This window comes from Amphiura filiformis, chromosome 16 (genome assembly GCF_039555335.1).
Source record: "Amphiura filiformis chromosome 16, Afil_fr2py, whole genome shotgun sequence".
Taxonomy (NCBI): Eukaryota; Metazoa; Echinodermata; class Ophiuroidea; order Amphilepidida; family Amphiuridae; genus Amphiura; species Amphiura filiformis.
Window position 1 is genome coordinate 50,478,539 of NC_092643.1, and position 17,837 is coordinate 50,496,375.

At 35.0% G+C, this 17,837-nt stretch overlaps 2 protein-coding genes across 3 annotated transcripts in view; one reads left to right on the forward strand and one right to left on the reverse strand.

The window, feature by feature from the left end:
• The window catches only part of LOC140136152 (E3 ubiquitin-protein ligase AMFR-like), a 49,185-nt gene extending 48,377 nt beyond the window's left edge, over nt 1-808 (reverse strand). The window contains exon 1 of the mRNA XM_072157857.1: nt 551-808. The gene's annotated coding sequence lies outside the window, so the exon portion shown is untranslated. The remainder of the gene's footprint in view (nt 1-550) is intronic.
• Nucleotides 809-831: 23 nt separating this feature from the next.
• Nucleotides 832-17,837, forward strand: part of LOC140136151 (protein arginine N-methyltransferase 7-like) — a 73,876-nt gene continuing 56,870 nt past the window's right edge. The window contains exon 1 of one of the 2 annotated variants that reach the window (XM_072157855.1): nt 832-1,105. The gene's annotated coding sequence lies outside the window, so the exon portion shown is untranslated. Of the gene's footprint in view, nt 1,194-17,837 lie in introns of both variants that reach the window. The other variant, XM_072157856.1, reaches the window with a different exon arrangement.

Below are 17,837 nucleotides of genomic sequence, written 5' to 3' on the forward strand. Positions count from 1 at the left end.
GGCAATTGCACATCGCTTTCCAGGCAAAAGTAATGCATCGTAATCGATCGAGTACAAATTACATTCAGTTTTGTGTCAGGTGTTGTGTAAAATGTAACATATTTAGCGCGGACTGTGGACAAATGAAATTACCATCATACCATGTAATACAAATACAATAAAAATTGCCATCTCATGAATGCACAGAAATAAAACTTGTTTTTTTTTTCTGAAAAAAATACAAACACGTAATCTTATCATGACTTCAGCGACCTCGACGATGGCCATCATTTTTCAGTCCATTATTGAACTTGAAGTTGAAGAGTGAGAAAGAATTGAAAACATATGCATGTTTGTATCAACAGAAGTTAACACAATAGAAATTAGCATCTCATGAATGCGCTACCAATCTTTAGAAATAAGAAAACCCACTTTTAGACGTGATGGGCTCGTGTCTGGTACCTGCTGTCACTGCACTGCACACTGTTCAATCAATCATGTCAGTATGCCGAATTCAACAGGCACAAACATACGCAGTAAAAAATAAAAAGCATTTGCAACACTAACTTACCCTAATATTGTTTGAATTGTGTATCAGTTATATTCCTAAGACACTTAAGAATCCTCGCATGACCTAAGTTTTTGGATTTATTCTCAGAATATTCCAGAAATAGCTTTATTACACGTGTACTTTAACGCTAAAAATCACATCGTAAACTAAACATACTCACGGAAACTCCCATCAGAAAATGACGTCAATGTCAACTGGGGTCAAGTCTGGCTCGTACTTGTGCAGTGCAACACAGAAAATGAATCATCATTGCGACATCTGAATACACACGGTGCACAGTGGCTGTGTAGAGAACTGTATATCCAAGTGTTGTTGCATTGGACGCTTATTTTCATGATGTTTGGCAGTTTTTCATCCAGCAAACTGACTCCAATTTCGGGGATTTATTTTTAGCTCAAAATTACGTCATCGGGTGTCTTGCCAAATTCATCCGAGGGGTCACACCCAGGTCACGCATGTACCTGTCGGCGATTTTGTTGATATCAAGGAGCTATCATAAATTACTGAGCATTGTTTTTCTCTCGGGAGAGTTATCATTTTATCGTTCAATATGTAGTGAGTATGGATTATAAAGAAGACAATATTTGTGTTTAGTGTGTGTGGATTCATGGATTCATTGTACATCGATCGTAGAATGAATGAGGTACGCTGATTAAATTTATTCTTCAGTCAGTGTCTATAGATTCGTTTTTGCAAATTGCATGTACTGCAATATACTGTGTGTGTCACTGCATGACTGACTGTGCAGTGTGTGTGCATGCTTGGCTTGCACACCAAGTCCAAGTCAATTTTCAATAATATTTTCAGTTCATAAAACATGGGTTTGGAAATGTGCTAAAACGTGATGTGGTCAAGTTTATACAGATCAACAAAATATTTCAGAAACTCAGAGAAATGACAGTACTATAGTCAGTTAACTTAGTCTACTTTGATTTTTACATGCCCCCCCCCCCGGGCTCTCCCTTCTTGAGATTGAGCCCTCTTATTAAAAAGTCTAAATATGAATAAATGTTGTTAATCATATTATGATCTTTTTTTCTATATTTTTTTGTATTTTTACATTTTTTCATGTAAACTAGTGGATGGTTTTGACACTAAATATTTTTTGAATGGTTTTGACACTAAATATTTTTTTGATTGTACTGACATTTTAATATTTTTAGGGGAAAAATTAGATGATGTGTGATTGTGAACAGGAAAATTAAAGCTATTTGTAGTATAAAACATGAAGCATTGTGAGTCATTCCATGTCAAATCAACCAATTTGCTGAAAATCTTGGCAGGTCACCCCCTCAGATTTTGCTGAAAATCATTTCTAGCATACCTCTATGCCAATAATGAACACACGGAAAAAATTAGCGCTCAACTCCAAGCGGTTTCAAAGATACGGCTTGTCAAAATTTCACCCAGACCCCCCCTTTTTGCTCTCGCGAGTCGCGTCGTTGAATTTGTTGCGTTTTGGAACACTCATATTTTGAATTTAGGAAAAAGATATTAAGCTGAAAATTGCTACCTAGAGTGACTTTCACCCAAATAAGCAGAATCTGGCATTAAAAACAGTGTAGTACTTCCACTTTAAAAGTTATGGGTCTTTCAAAACCCCTTTTCGTTTTGTCATATTTCACAGTGTTCAGTTTCCAGACCCCACTCGTACTCTTAAATAGATATCAGAGAATGTTCAAACTTCATAAAAATGCTTAATAGGCCAATTTCTTTCCCCTGAAACAAACAACAGACCACTGATACCTTTAATTAAATTGTGGCTGGGACCCAAAGTTTGCTCCGCAGAATGAAATTCTGAAAACACCGCCCCCACCGGTTGACCTTTGACCCCGCAGATGAATTCCGACAAACTTGAAACTTACACCATGAATGCTTAAACACTTATTCTACATCTGTACCAAATCTTAGCTTTGTAACTCCACTTTTCAAAATTCACAAATTTCACACTTTTTTGACAGAGATTAGCCAGCATCCTATATCAACGTGTGTAAAATTTGGCAAAATACCCAAATTTCATAATCCACTCTAACCATGAAGGGGTGGAGTTACATAGATAAGATTTGGTATATAGGTAGATATCAAATGTTTAAGTATACCGTAACCACCCGGGTATAAGCCCACCTTCAGGTATAAGCCCACCCCCTATTTTTCAAAACATTCTGGGAACAAGGGTGCACTCGGCTATAAGCCCAGTACTAAATTTTGGCCAAGTTCTTAAATCAAATCAATGCTTTTCTCTCACATTTAAGAACAAAGAAAAAAAATTATCAGCTGATAATTAACATTCCACACTTAACACTTAATAGAGATGACACTCAATATACATTGAGTGTCATCTCATACAGCTATCATGTGCTCACCTAGCTCTGAGCTCTGAATAATTCTTCAAATTTTTCAGTTAATACAGCGATTCAACTATTGAATTTTATATACAATTGTTCATCATAATTTCTGGATTCTAATGATGTGTATCATTTTATGTACTTCATCACCTTTTTCTAGATATTTGTGAACATATATTTGAATTTTCTAGTTACATTTTGCTGTAACTACAACTTGTACTTGATCATCACCAAGCACAATCAATACACAGGATGTGCTAATCAATAGACTGGACAATAGCTGTAACAATGGATTCTCCAGCCATGGATACACCTACATCTCTACTATTCACCCCATGTAGATCTACACCTACAATGCATGGTGAATTTGGTGGTTTTTCTTCATTGGAACTTTCAAATGTACCTCCCTCTGTATGGGAAATTATATCTAGGAAACAATCCTTGACCATGCAAGTTCATCAACAAGCTGCCTTTGACTTTTTGGAGAATGAGATTTGTGAACTGTATGGCTCATCAGATCGCAACAACAAAATTGTAAATGGCAGTATCTATAGAGGACAAGTAATAACCAGTAATGATGGATCTGCACCAGTCATTATCACATTCTATCCTACAACCCAACGTGTGCGAGTACAAGGAGCTGGTTATGGTCTTTGGGCCAACAAAGTATTACCTAAACTTGGACAGAAAGTATGGGCTTCCATGCAACAGTCTCCAACATCAAGTTTACCTCCTGCACACTCTCCTACTTCAAATGTTGCAACAACTCCCAAGCCAAAAACACCTTGTAAGGGCTTACATCCAGGAAATTCATTAACTTCTCAATTTGATAGCAGCAGTGTCTCTTCAACGCCCCTATTTGACCTACAACTTGATGATGATTTGTCACCATCACCAAATGATAATTCGGATACAAGCTCCAATCTACAAAATGTGCTTATTCAAAACTTAATTTCATGTGTGGAAGCAAGAGCTAAATACCAAGTTGAAAACACATTACTTAAGGAGAGAGTGGCAACACTCGATCAAGTTAATACCGACCTGACAGGCAAGCTAGCTAACAAAGAACTGGACTATCAGATGGCACTAGCTAGGATTACTGAAATGCACTTAATTGAGTTTGAGGCGGAAGCAAATGAAAAACTACTTCAGGCTTCAGAACTTAAATTTGATGAAGAAAGAAATCAGCTCCTCCAGCAGATTCAAAATTTGTCAAACAACAAGGAGGTTTCCACTGAGACTACTTTAACTTGTTCAGCTACCCAGACAAATCAATATAGTGATGTAGTAACAACTTCGCATATTACGCCAGCATGTCGCCCTACAACAGCTCCATCATCGGTGCTGAAGCACTTTATTGATATTGTGGAAGAAAAGAATCCTACACCATCTTCATCTCAAATGAAGCCTGCTACACCTTCATCTCAAGCAAACCAATATAACATTCCGGTATCAAATCGCTATGCTGTTCTAGATCCACATGATGCTGATTCTGTCCCAGATTCAGCTATATCTGATAAAACAATTTCAAAGCATACAACAAGTCCAAAAAAGACATCACAGCCAAGAAAGATATCACAGCCAGGAAAGTCATCACAGCCAGGAAAGTCATCACAGCCAAGAAAGTCATCACAGCCAAATGCTGACAATACTAAGAATGGGGAACCGAAGGTTCTGATCTTTGGAGACTCAATTGCCAGGAGAATTGTTGGAAATCGTTTATCGCGAAGAGCAACTGTGATAAATAAGGCTTACTCCGGTAGACGCATAGCAAAGGTTGTTGAAGACATCAAAGAGTTTGATTGCTCTACAGCAAACTCTGTTATTGTACATGTTGGTACAAATGATCTTCCCGCTCATAATGCTGACAAAATCAGCAAGGACATCAACCAGCTGGAACTCACAATCAAAACTAATGTGCCCCCTTCTTGCAATGTTGCAATTTCATCAGTAATCAACAGACCCAATAGGCCTGATCTTAATGAAAAACAGATCTCGATAAATAACAATTTGAAAGATGTGTGTGCACGTAACAAGTGGATTTACATCAACAATGACAATGTTTGTGACTTTCATAGTGATAAACTCCATCCTAATACACGAGGAATGAGCTTTCTTGCCACGAACTTTCAGAATTTCTTGAGAGAAGCTCACCCAGCCCTTTTTCAGCAGGGCCGGCAAAGGACATTCCAATCAAAACCAAACTCTCAGACTTTGAATATGATTCCTCCTACGATGCCAAACTGGCTTCGAATGCTCATCCATCAGTGATAAATTCAAATGGAATTTCAAACTCTCATACTGATAGAGATGAGTGTAACTATTCTCACAATGCTAATGACTTAAATATTACTTGCAATAATGCTGCAAAATCTTTTGATATGCTCACTCTTGGTGTTAAAAATTCCAAGAAGCCTACATGTATGTGTAATTTTGACATAAATGAAGTATTTGATGACAATAATGGTCGTGAAATCATTATTTATAATCATCAAGATAATAATTTTATTTTGAGTGATGATACAGGTAATGTTAATGATTCTATGTCTTGTAATAATATTCATAAAAATTATATTGGTAATGTCAATGACTCAACTAACACTATCAACTCTATTCATTCACCTCATCATCCTGTCTCAAGTGTTACCAATTGTGCTCTTGAAGTCACTCCCTCTCATCACAATCATCCATTCAACCATTCTCATTCAAGTGTTATTGATGTTATTGACAAAGGTAATAGTGGTGACACAGGTAAAAATAATACAGGTACTGTTTGTTTAGAAAAAGCTGATGTATGTCCTGTTACTTCTGATAATTGTTCCAAAGTACCTATTGATAATGTTCATGTAAATGACATAGCAAATAATGTTCATGAAAATGTCTCTATTGTAAACAATACTTGTGGCACATGCTCTAGGAAAATTATGCCTGTGCAGAAAACTTTTTCATGTATCCAGTGTTCTTTATTTTTCCATAGAAGTTGTATTGATATTGATTTTGATGAAAATAACTCTTTCTGGTGTGAATCTTGTTTCATTAGGACTTGTTTGAACGAGCTTCCTTTTTGTAATGAGCCTTTTGTTGATCTGAATTGTATTCTTGGTAAATTTTTAAAACTTGCTCATCTTAATATACAAAGCCTTAGATACAAAGTTGATTACATTGATATTTTTCTTCACAATAATGATATTGATATTATGTGCTTAACAGAAACTTGGTTGTCTAATGATATTGATGATTCTGAAGTTAAAATTAATGATTATAATTTGTGTAGAATTGACAGAAAACATCTAACACATGGAGGTATTGTTTGTTATATTAAGGATTGTATTAACTTCAAAGAAAATACAGATCTTCTTATTAATGATGTAGAAGCATTATGGGTGGAAATTTATCTCCCTCACACAAAACCAATTATTCTAGGTACGGTGTATCGTGTTCCTGATGCAAAAGCAGAGTACCTTGATCAAATTGATTCTATGTTCCAAAATTGTGCTTCTGTTTATGATGATATTTTTATTCTTGGTGATTTTAACCTTGATATTTCAAAACCTTCTCTTTCAAGAAAAATTTCTGGTCTGGCAAATCACTCTCAGCTTAGCCAGCTTATTAATGATTTCACTAGCATTACTCCAAAGACAAAAACTATTATTGATCTTGCATTTGTCTCTAGGCCAGAGACTATAACTACCTCTGGTGTCCACAGCCTTGGTCTTAGTGACCACTCACTTATTTATCTTGTTCGTAGCACAAACAAATTAAGTCGCTGCCTAAAATGACAAAATCAAGATCATATAAAAAGTTCAATGAAAATGACTTTGAAAAATCTCTGAGTGATATAAATTGGAATGTAGTGTATAATTATAATAATGTTGATAAAGCTTGGGAAGTGTGGAAAGATTTGTTTAATAGTGTTTGTGATACCCATGCTCCTGTCAAAGAAAAGCGTGTTAAGGGCTCACAGCCAGAATGGGTCAACAGTGAATTCCTCACATTATGTAAGGATCGTGATTATTTGTATGCCAAAGCACACAAAACAAATGACCCTCATGATTGGCAAGAAGCAAAATCATATCGTAATAAAGCTAACAACATGCGTTACTATCTTAAGAAACAATTTTATTCTGAATCTATTGCTAATAATGTTCATAACTCAAAGAAATTATGGTCTACTCTTAAGAAACTTCTTCCTAACAAATCTTGTCCAACAACCTCAAGTGTTAAAACTGAGAATGGCTTTACATCATCACCTAAAGAAACCGCAAATGTTTTTAATGAGTACTTTACTTCAATCGGTACTCATCTTGCAGATAAATTTAATAATATTAATGATCTAAATAATAATGGTTCACCAAATGTATCTAAACCAAAGAGTAATTTTAACTTCAGTTACATTACTCCTGATTTTGTCTATGATCATATTTGTAAATTGCCTAATAATAAGTCACCTGGTCTGGACAATTTCAGCGTTCGGTTGCTCAAATTAGCAGCTCCGTACATATGTATCTCTCTGTCTTATATTTGTAATTTGTCTCTTTGTACATCCATATTCCCAGCAGATTGGAAAAAGGCTAAAGTTACCCCTATTTTCAAAGCTGGTGATAAATCTGATGTAGGAAACTACAGACCAATTTCTGTTCTTCCAATTGTTTCTAAAATTGTTGAAAGAGCTGTTCACAATCAACTTTATTCTTATTTAACCAATAATGGTCTTCTCTCAGTAAATCAGTCTGGCTTTCGTGCCAATCACTCTACCACTACTACTTTACTTGATGTTGAAGATTATATTCTGAACAACATGAATGAAGGTCGTGCAACAGGGGCAATTTTCCTTGATTTAAGTAAAGCCTTTGACTGCATGAATCATGCCATCCTGCTTGATAAACTTTGTGATTATGGTATTACTGGATGTTCGTTAGAGTGGTTTAAATCATATCTTAGTGGAAGATCACAGGTTGTAAATATTAATTCTTGTATTTCTGATTTTAGTAATATAAATATTGGTATTCCTCAAGGCTCAATACTTGGGCCACTTCTTTTCATCATTTTTGTGAACAGTCTTCCTAATAATGTTACCTGTAAATGTACTATGTACGCAGATGACACAACACTTCTTTGTACTTCTGATAATCCAACTATTCTTGAATCTGAGCTTCAATCAAACTTACTTAAAATAGCTAGTTGGTTTCAAACTAACAATCTTACTTTAAATGTAAAGAAAACTAAATTCATGGTGTTTGGTACACGTCATATTCTTGATAAATTTAATGATATCACTTTGTATTACAACAATGATTATATTGAGCGTGTTAATCAATTCAAATACCTTGGTGTTGTTTTTGATTCTTTTATGTCTTGGTGAACATGTAAGTAAATTATCATCAGATATCTCAAAAAGATGTGGTGTTATAAAACGTGTTAAATATTATATTCCTAATAATATCCTTATTATGCTTGCAAATGCTATTGTTATGCCCACCTTTGACTACTGTAGTCCAGTATGGTCTAATTGTTCAAATGAGCTCTCAAGTGCACTTCAAGTTCTTCACAACAGATTAGCACGTATAATCCTGTCTGCTGACCCAAGATGTCCAATTAATGAGATGATGAATTCTTTGAAATGGGTCAAACTAAATGACAGATGGAATAATCACATGTTAAATCTAATATTTAAATGTCTTAAAGGTACTGCTCCATCCTATCTTTCATCTCAGTTTACCTTCATGCACTCTGTTCATTCAAAAGGTACCAGAAGTCAAACTTTTAATTTATTACATGAACCATCTTGGAATAATAATGCTGGTAAGCGCACTTTCCAAATGAGAGCAGTTAAACTTTGGAATAATCTTCCTGTTAGTATTTGTAATAACTTTGATAACATGAGTATTTTCCAACTTAAGAATGCTGCATTTGTAAAACCTGCCTTGAAATAATATTATTGTAAAATGTTGTTATCACTGTACATGGTGATGTCATGTAAATTAATTTTAATTTATATTATCATTGTACAAATCTGCATCTCACATTTTGCTGTATTGTATTAATTATGCTATGTTTTACTATGTTATGTTTTAACTATGTTATGTACTTGCAGGGCCTCCTTGGAAATCAGTGCTTTGTCATTGAAGGGGCTACCCTGCCTAAAGAAAGTTTAAATAAATAAGAATTTGACATAGATGATAGAAATTACTGGTACATTGGGCATATACAAATGGGGATGATTCCGGGGATGATTTTTCTTATTTCTAAATTCAAGTACTAGCCCCTCCCCGGGTATAAGCCCACCCCCATTTTGAAGTGAAATCTGCCATCTAGGGGGGTGGGCTTATACCCGAGTGGTTACGGTATGTTGTGTAAGTTTCAAGTGTGTCGGATTTCATCTGCAGGGTCAAAGGTCAACTGGTAGGGGCGGTGTTTTCAGGATTTCATTCTGCAGAGCAAACTTTGGGTCCAAGCCAATACCTAATTAAAGGTGTCAATGGTCTGTTATTGTTTCAGGGGAGAGATATTGGCCTATTAAGCATAAATATGAAGTTTGAACATTCTCTGATATCTATTTAAGAGTACGAGTGGGATCTGGAAACCGTACACGGTGAAATATGACAAAACGAAAAGGGGTTTTGGGAGACCTGTAACTTTTAAAGTGGATGAACTACACTGTTTTTAAGGCCAGATTCTGCTTATTTGGGTTAAAGTCACTCTAGGTAGCAATTTTCAGCTTAATATCTTTTTCCTTAAGGCAAAATATGAGTGTTCCAAAACGCAACAAATTCAACGACGTGACTCGCGAAAACAAAAAGGGGGGGTCTGGGTGAAATTTTGACAAGCCGTATCTCCGAAACCGCTTGGAGTTGAGTGCTAATTTTTTCCATGTGTTCATTATTGCCATAGAGGTATGCTAGAAATGATTTTCAGCAAAATCTGAGGGGTGACCTGCCAACCCATTGGTTGATTTGATACGGAATGACTCTTGTACATGTAGTAGGGTCCAAAAGAAGCAAAAACAGCCAGTTGTTCCATGCAGGGGGTAGTCTGAATATCAGTCCCAGAAAAAAATATTCATTTATTATGACATGATCATGTTCTGGGTCTGAAATGTTTGCATTCAAAATCTTGATTGCAAACTGGACAATAGAAGCACATGGTGCCACTTCACAGCTTTTTAATCCCTATTCATGGTGCGTGAATCACTCTATTGTGGACCATCCTTCTGATACTTGAGTGTTTGGACAACCATAACAGTTTTGACAGGTCTTTTGTCTATACCTCTATGTTTGTAAACAGACAAGGATCAAAATTGTCATCCTTGCCAAATGGAGAATTTGAAGATCCATTTGAAGCCATTTGGTACATCATTTTTACACTATTATTGCTTAAAATTAAGCAAAAACAAAGAAGGGTCCAAATTTGATTTTCAAAATTTTACAACTCTGATATAAATGTGCATAGCAATTTTTTAGCGAAAACCTTATTTAGTTTATGTTTTTATTATATTAGCATTATATGATTACATTGTAAAAAAATGCTGAAATTTGTGTAGCAGGTTGTCCAAAATGCAATGATGAGCATTTTGCTCCACGACACAAGTTATATCGAACCCTGGATCCACTCACAATCTATTAAAAATATGTGGGTTTTGTACACTTTTCTATATATCTGATCTATATCTGAAGTGAACACACGTTACAAATTTAGCTGCCCCTTTTGGATACAATATTGTTTGTTTTTTTTTGCAATTTTTTTCTGCGGCCAAAGATTTTTTTCCGGGAGTGGCGCTCCCGCGGATTTTGAGGCCCTGGATTAAAGTTACAAAAATGTGGAGGGGGGGGGGGGTAAAATTTGATATTGTGTCCCCCCCCCCAAAAAATAGGTAGTGCAATGGGTGGGGGTGGCAAGGATTTTTGGCAGGCCGAGAGGGAAGAAAGCAATTTTTAGCAGATGTAGAGACGGGGAGCATTTTGGGGCACATCATCTAAAATTTAACCTCTGGGGACTCATGCAGCATTCCAATACTAGTACCATCTTTCAGTGTTTATTGGGTATTATAGATTTTTGTTGTCCCAATTTGCGCAAATTAGACATTCAATGGAAAACACATTGAGCTCCGGGCACTAAAGTCTGTCATTTTCAGGGGGAAAGTATTACGCCTAAAATTATGAAATGATACTTGCAAATATGGAAAATTTTACACATAAATTTGCTGGAAAATAGGTACTCGTAATTCTTGGCCCACACACATATATGTGGGACTTATGTGACATGATCAAGGGAAATGAGTCGGATGTTGCTAATATTGATTTTGAGATATTGGCAAAGAAAGTGTTAAAATTCTTTTGTTTTATATTGTTTTCAGCGATTGATAAATTGACGTAACTTTGTAAAGAAAAGTTGTAGCAACATGGGGTTTTCAGTTTCTGTAAGTTCTAATCATCCTCTTTAGAACCATATAATTGTAAACCTCATTTTCGACCAGGGTCGACATGCGACTCATTCCCCTTGATCATGTCACATATATATGTTAAATGTTATATTATTATCCAAATGGTTGCCTGGTTGTCTTTGGCTGTCCGGGCAGAATTGTGAAATTGTGCAACTCCAACACAATAACACAATATGTCTTCAGAATCTTGCATCTAGGCTAAACCTAAATACATACAATGTATCCTTTTTCATATCTGTAACCTCTTCATAGAGTGCATAGTTCACATTCTTTATGTGCACAAGTCGCCATGTAAACCGTGATTGATATTAGCAAATAATATAGTCTTTTTTGGTGTTATTTTTAGATTTTTTGTGTAAATCACATTTTTGACCAAAAAAATTTTGACCAAATAAACACATTTTTGACTAAAAAAATCACATTTTTGACCAAATATCATATTTGATCAAAAAACACATTTTAACCAAAATCACATTTTTGACCAGAAGTCACATTTTTTAGCAAAATCATATATGTTTTTGACCAAAAATCATGTTTTTGGCCCCCAAAAGATTCTGAAGACATACATGTAATAATGATAAAATTGGACGAACACTTTCACATGATACCTGAATTTATTGAGCTCAAATATATCACTCGATTTTGTCTCTTGTGATATTTGAAAACTCTAGCTCGACCGATAAATTCAGGTACGGTATCACGCTCAAATCCGTCCAATTTTATATCAAACTTGGTTTGGTGATTGGATATGGTGGCCTGATGTGCTGTATAGTTTTGTGTAATATTATTTGAATTTATGAATATTAATGAGCTGATTTGCATACATGTACTTTGCCTACATTTTCATAATCCACTCTGCGGTTTAATTGCAAAGACCGGTCAACTTCAAACAATTGGGATTGGATATGGTGACCTGATACATGTGCTGTATAGTTTTGTGTCATGTTATTTGCATTATAAATGAATGAGCTTACAAATGTATATACCTACATGAACATTTTCATTAAATCCACTCTGCAACTTAAACGCAATAACCAATCAACTTCATTATTATGTTTTCAGATAGATAGATAGATAGAAATCTTTCTTTATTGAGGGTAAAACAGCTTCAGTGACAAGCACTGCTTTCCAAGCAGGCCCTCATACAAAGTACATTATAATATATACAGACATAATTAAAATTTACACAAGATGTACACATTAAAAAAAAAAAAAAAGGTAACAAGTTACTAGAAATACAAAAAAAAAGTTATGTGATAATAATGAAATTGAATGAAAATTACAATATACTCAAGGATAAACTTTTCAAACAGGAGCTTGGTAAACTTTTGATTTGAATTGGCCTATTGAAATATTCTCCAACTCTGCTCTAACTACCGGAGATAAATTATTCCATGCATAGGCTGCTCTCACATGAAATGTACGTAGCCCTGAATTTGATTTAAATTTTGGCACAATCAATGTATTTGTACTATGATTTCTAGTTTGGTGGGTATGGATATCATGTACAAAGTTAAATTGAGAAGATAAGTATGATGGACTTAAGTTCCTTAAGCATTTAAAAATGAGCAATAATAATTGATTATGCCATCTATTATCTAGTTTAAGCCACTGAAGTGTTTCCATCAATTCATTTATTGGCGTTCTAATATCTGCAGAAAGTATTGATCTGGCCAAATTATTATATGAAGAACCTGTAATTTTGTTAATCAGGGTTATTAGGAGTTAAAATAATGATAATATTGGATGGCTTATTTGCATGATACCATAACATATCGGATTAAATCATACAAATATCGAACTCGCCGTTGGCTCGTCCGATATTTTTATGACTCATCCGATATGTTATGGTATCATTAAGGCCCGGCAAAAAACGAGATCTCGCTTTTCACGCCGTGATTCTCGCTATTAACCAACTATCTCGCTTTTAAAAAAAAATTCCAAGCAGTGCACTTACTATAAAAATGTTGCTTTATGCCATAAAAGTTCGCGAATTCCATTAAAATGAAGTTCCAACTACGCCAAAGTGCAGAATTCAACAGCATTGCAAGCACATGTCGAGTGAAAAAGCCATGCATTACACAATAAAAACTGACTTTTCATTTCAAATGAGTTCAAGTTTAGGCCAAATATCATTATGTTTATTGAATTACTGGACTATTTTGACTATAAAACATAATTCAAGGTCAACTTTTTGTATTTTTTTTCTTCAATACTTTCATGCCATCGGCAGGTTTATTTACATCTTATTATTGTTCTGACAATAGAGGGCAGCAAATATTTTTGTGGATTTTTTTTTGATTTTTTTTTGTTTTGATTTTTCGCATTTTCGGGCGTTTTGAAAGCTTCTCGTGCCATTTTTCGGGGGAAATCTCGCTTTTCTCGCTTTTCAAAATTTTGGATCTCGTTTTTTACTTCAAAAAATTGCGTTTTTTGCCGGGGCCTAGGTATCATGCTCAGCCATCCAATATTATATCAAACTTGGTTTGGTGACTGGATATGATGGCCCGATGTACCGCATAGTTTTGTGGAATGTTACAGTTATTTGCATATTTATGAATATTAATGAGCTGATTTGCATTTTTTTCCTACATTTTCATTAATCTACTCTGCAGTTTTAAACGCAATTAACCAATCAACTTCATTATTATGTTTTCAGGGTTATTAGGAGTTAAGAAAACCTAATAATGATAATATTGGATGGCTTATTTCGCATGATACCATAACATATCGGATTTGTCATACAAATATCGAACTCGCCGTTGGCTCGTCCGATATTTTTATGACTCATCCGATATGTTATGGTATCATGCTCAGCCATCCAATATTATATCAAACTTGGTTTGGTAACTGGATATGATGGCCCGATGTACCGCATAGTTTTGTGGCATGTTATTTGCATATTTATGAATATTAATGAGCTGATTTGTATATTTTGCCTACATTTTCATTAATTAATCTATGTACTCTGCAGTTTTAAACGCAATTAACCAATCAACTTCAAACTTTGTATTTTGTATGGAGAAGGTACAGTGTATGGTGGTCCGATGTGCTGTACAGTTTTGTGTCATGTTATTTGCATATTTATGAATATTAATGAGCTGATTTGCATTTTTTTCCTACATTTACATTAATCTACTCTGCAGTTTTAAACGCAATTAACCAATCAACTTCATTATTATGTTTTCAGGGTTATTAGGAGTTGAGAAAACCTAATAATGATAATATTGGATGGCTTATTTCGCATGATACCATAACATATCGGATTTGTCATACAAATATCGAACTCGCCGTTGGCTCGTCCGATATTTTTATGACTCATCCGATATGTTATGGTATCATGCTCAGGCTGCTATCCAATATTATATCAAACTTGTATTTTGTATGGTGAAGGTACAATGTAATGATGTATGGTGGTCTGATGTGCTGTACAGTTTTGTGTCATGTTATTTTCATATTTATGAATATTAATGAGCTGATTTGTATATTTTGCAATGCAGTTTAAACTCAATAACCAATCAACTTTTAACTTGGTATTGTGATAGTATGTTGTGGCCTGATGTGCTGTAGCTTTGTGTCATGTTATTTGCATAAAAATTTGTATTTACAAACCTTTGTTATTTACACATCATTGTAATTTACACACCTTTGTGTGGGGGGGGGGGGCACCAAAAAAAATAGTTTGATTGGCGTAACCTGACCGACCCTAAAAATAGGCCCGACTCTAGAATTTTTTTGCAAAAAATTAACAAAATATATAAAAAAAGAAACAAAAAAGTTCCAAGGCCTTATACATGTACGCAATTTACAGCTTAAAATGTGTGTGTAAAAAAACAATAATAAAATAAAAACTGCCGACCGACCTACCCTATTTTACGCCATTGATCAAACAATTTTTAGGCCTAATAGTAATAATGAACTGCGTAATTCTAGTTTTCATGAAATTGATTTATATAGAAAAATTTATAAAAAATTATTGCTGAATATGGATTACATCATTTTGCTGTTGCTCTAAAAAGAAAGTGTTAGACCTAGACTAACTAGATCCATTCCTGCTTGTAAAATATAAACAGAAAAATATAAAAGCTGAAACAGCCAAGTGTCACAAGGCTGATTATAGTGATTGAACTCACCATAGCAACTAAGTACAACCTAGTGAGTACCCGTTTGAAATGATTAGAGATTAAACCGATAGATCGTCAGTCAAGATTGGGTAGTGCTAACTGGTTTAAGTCGACTAATTTAACGATTATGTAGTACTGATGACTTACAATGACTTTGTAATAACATCAGTGCATTCACACTGAGACGATTTTGTAGCGTATGAGTCAAGATTGGAAACTAGTTGATAAAGTCGAATTAGTCGACTCAGTGTGATGGTTGGATAGTACTGTTAAAAGATTATATCTTTAGAGTTCAGTGTATCAGGATAGTGTTCTAATAAACTTTATTGGTCACATTTTGTTATGTTACATTGTAGACTAGTTAAGCAATGGGAGACGCACCAATTATAGATGGATGTTTTTGAACAAAAATTCGCCCACTACATGAGCAAAAAAACTTTCACCATCACCAAAAAAGAAAAATACTAAAAAAATGCCCACAAAAAAATTTGGCCCACCTATGTTTGTATGTACAAAAATGCATGAAAATTGAAAAAACAAACAAAAAACACACACCTGATGAACACCTACAAAATGTAGTGTAAAAATAAAATTTACTGCCTTTAGCTGCAAAATTAAAATGCACCCAACCTCAATTTCCAGCCCCCCCTGGAAGTTTAATGGTGCATCCCTAGGTTCAGGCCCAAAGCCAGGAACCATTATTTTTTCTGTGACTCTCATAACACTTTCTCAAGTATTAATATTTTTTTTAAACTTGGTTTTTAGGTTTTCAGATTTCATAAAACATGACTAATAGCATACATTGTAGTAACTGGTTGGGGAGGGTTCCCTACTGTGGAGTGGTGGTAGACTGGGTACAGAATGTGTTGCAGATTTGGATAGCATATTCAGGCTCTAGTTTAGCTATATGGGAAGCAAATTACAGAAAATAGTAAGGAAAGAGTACAACTAAGTAGGGGCTACATGCAATCAGTGAGGACCTGTTTGAAATGATTAGAGATTAAACCGATAGATTGTTGGTCAAGATTGGGTAGTGGTAGTGCTAACTGGTTTAAGTTGACTAATTTAATGATTATGTAGTACTGATGACTTAGGGGCCGTCCATAATTTTCGCCATTCTCACTTACGTACAAAGCGTACGTAACTTTTTACCCCCTCCCCCTCGAGTTACGTACAAATAAAATGGTGAAGGATTTCCACGAGTAGGCCTAGTACTGTTTAGGTTAAAGGTTCGATTAGGTTTAGGGTTAGGGTTATAATAGTGTTCAAGGAGGACAGCTGGTTCTGGATTGATGTTTTTACAGACAAGTCGAGGAATGCTAAAAAAACTTCCTTTTAAAACCATATTTTTAATGAAAACGAAAGCCATCAATGAATTAAAATATATCTTAAATTGCAGACTGAATCTAAACTAAATGACTAATGCACTCCAAAATCTACTGAACACCTGTACTCCCCCTCTCTTTTCCACTTATAACACCTGGGATCACATCATATATAGGTGGACCAGTGGAACATCCCTTTGGCATGATGTTTGGTGTATGTTCTTGCAATTAAACTATGGTTTCATGTCTTTTGTCGTACACATTGATCCTAGCGCAGATAGAAAATACTTTTTTCAAGTATTTTGGAATGAAATAAATTAAACAAAATGTAAAATAGGATCACTGTGCATATTAGACTCATAAATTAAAGAGAAAACCATTGTTTGGATGGCATGTTCAAGAAATTGTTAAAACGAATTGAACAATTTTAGGTCAATTGGTTATAACTTACATGTATGAATAAAATATTGGAACATACCATTATTTTTCACTTTCATTTTTTTTATTGCTGAAACAAATCGCCATTTTTCTTACGTACACATGCCCAGGATTTTTACCCCTCCTCCCTCTTACGTGACGCTTTGTAATGTAAGTGAAAATGGCGAAAATTATGGACGGCCCCTTACAATGACTTTGTAATAACATCAGTGCATTCACACTGAGACGATTTTGTAGCATATGAGTCAAGTTTGGAAACTAGTTTATGAAATGGACTCAGTGGGGTGGTGACTAAGATTTTGTCTTCTGAATCAAGAGTAATATGTTAGTCAGTATAGTGGTCTTGTAATGACTACATGATGAACCTTCTGTCGCATTGTAGCTACATGTAGGTAAGGTAGGTTTTTTGGGGGGTAGATTTAGTACAAAGCAGGGTGTCCGAAGGGGATGTGCTGGCTTGAGAAGTTGGGAAAAATGTTCAAAATGAAGTTCAAAGTAAAGTCTTTTGGTAGACTTGCATTTACATACATATCATTGGCAAATTTGCATAGTGGGTGGACTTCTTTGCAGGATTTCAAAGGGTTTGGTCCAGGCTCGTAACCGGGATTTATTTGG